Source organism: Panulirus ornatus, chromosome 11, assembly GCF_036320965.1.
Source record: "Panulirus ornatus isolate Po-2019 chromosome 11, ASM3632096v1, whole genome shotgun sequence".
NCBI classification, from domain to species: domain Eukaryota; kingdom Metazoa; phylum Arthropoda; class Malacostraca; order Decapoda; family Palinuridae; genus Panulirus; species Panulirus ornatus.
Window position 1 is genome coordinate 7,673,280 of NC_092234.1, and position 2,608 is coordinate 7,675,887.

The following is a 2,608-nucleotide window of genomic DNA, read 5'->3' on the forward strand; positions in this document are numbered from 1 at the left end:
ACACACACACACACACACACACACAGTCTCAGGATCTATCAATTCACCCCAGAAGACGGTACTGAACAAAAGCTACAATGACAGTTGCTGCACCGCACATTAACGCCATATCTCCCCACACATTAACGCTTTATCTCCCCACACATTAACGCTTTATCTCCCCCCGCACACCTTTCTTTCTCCCCTTCCTCCGACGGGAATAGGGACCTATGAATCCCCAAAACCCACTTGGGACCACAAGTCACCCCTTCCAGCGCTGTGGTATTGTATCCACTGTGTTTGGTGGGGGCCGTCCCCCATCCACCACACCTACCCGGCCCTCAAGCTACATGGCATTCATACTCTGTGTCTCCTCTTGGGCGCCACCGCCCACATGACGGGTGGGGAGGCATGACTGATCCGCCGATCTGGGAGACGAGATCGAAATCAATCACCCAAGGTGTGGCAGGATCATTCTCCACGGGTCTTTAGTCATCAAAGGGGCAAGGGCCGAAGGACACACACACACACCACGTCCCTTAAGCCTTCAAAGGGCAAGGACCCAAGGGCTATACACCACGTCCCTTAAGTCTTCAAAGGGCAAGGACCCCAGGGGTACACACACACCACGTCCTTCTCACCAACAGCTGCTGTCGTCCGGACGAGAAACACGTCATCATCATCATCTTGAACTCCTCACTTCACCACACCCGTAAGAATCCTTTCACAAACTTTCCCCCCTCAAGAGGTCTTGCCTCACAATCCTTTCACCATTACACGCAAGAGAAGAAAAAAAAAATTCTCTCTCTCTCTCTCTCTCTCTCTCTCTCTCTCTCTCTCTCTCTCTCTCTCTCTCTCTCTCTCTACTCACTTATTTCGAGCATCTACCCTCTTTCACACAACGCTCCTCCTCCTCCTCCTCTTATTATTATTATCTGTCGTTGGCTCTACCTTAACCACACCCCCGTCCCCACTCTTCCTCTCCCCCACTCTCTCTCTCTCTCTCTCTCTCTCTCTCTCTCTCTCTCTCTCTCTCTCTCTCTCTTACCCTCAAACATCCCCCACAATAGCCAGATTCCCTTCTTCCCTCTCTCCACCCTTCTCAAGATACAGCCAGCTCGACTTTCCGCTAGGCCCCCCTCCATTCCTTCCCTTCGTCTCTCGCTACTGTTCACAAGACTTCCTGGAGTACCCTCGTACACTTATTTGTTCCTCCTCTGTTTGTATGGGAACAACAACAACCAAAAAAAAAATCGGTATGTGGGGGATACTTTTTTGTGTGTAAACCATATACAAAGAGGACTATTTCCCTTTTCTTAAACTAGTTTTCTTCAATAAATGAAATGGTGAAATGATACATAGTTTTAGAATATCAAAATAACAATCATAGATCTCTGTGGTTCTGGGAGATTTGTTAGGAAGTGATACACATGTGTCACAGACTTATGACCAGTTTGATGGGCAGAGAAACACAAGAGAGGTGGACTGTAAATGAATAAGGAAAACTGGTTTATTCTTTTGTTATTCTAACGCTCTCGGTTACACACACACACACACACACACACACACACACACACACACACACAGCTTAGGCTGGGGTGTGTATATAAATGTATATATACACACACACAGGAGTAAAGACACTATACATATATACAAGGTTAAGAGACGAGGCAGTACGAGTGTTAAACTCTCTCCCCGTAACACAAATAGGAATCATACACACACACACACACACACACACACACACACACACACACTTAGATAAGTTATATAAACACATTCCATTATTTTGCCTCCCCTTACAGCAGGGCCGTGAGACAGACCTTTCCCACAGAGAACAATGTCTCTGTGCCTCTCCCTTCTGTTCCTCCTTCCCCCACACAAGTCGCCACACCCCACCCTCCTTCGTCAGGCAGGACGCTCGTAATAAACTGTGTTTGTCCCTACTGTTTGCACTGTGGTCAACCCACTGGTGGGCGGAGGGGGGAAGAAGGGAGGCGTGGTGATGGACGGTGGGTGGACAGAGTGGGCGGGTTGTATCTATACACTAGGTAGCGTGCGATACCCTAAGACCCCCCCGTGCTATACATTAGCCCGTGCTATACATTAACCCGTGTCTGGCTTCGGTGTATAGCCAGGATGAACCTTGAGGCCCCAAAAGTTACGTTCGGTAAATACAGATGTTATATTGCTCCTGGCGGTAAATACAGATGTTATATTGCTCCGAGCGGTAAATAGAGATGTTACATTGCTCCGGGAGGTAAATACAGATGTTACATTGCTCCTGGCGGTAAATACAGATGTTACATTGCTCCTGGCGGTAAATACAGATGCTATATTGCTCCTGGCGGTAAATACAGACGCTACATTGCTCCTGGCGGTAAATACAGATGTTACATTGCTTCTGGCGGTAAATACAGATGTTACATTGCTCCGGGCGGTAAATACAGATGCCATGACGACACACGGGGTTAGGTCAGTTATATCCCTCTCAAAATCTTGATCGTGTCTTTTGCCCTTACTTCTGTGGTCATACTGTATGGAGGTGGATACCTCGCTCTTCTCTAACAACGATGGTTAGCGAAGTGGGTAATTACGTACTTCTTGATGAACGAGGAGCGAGGCG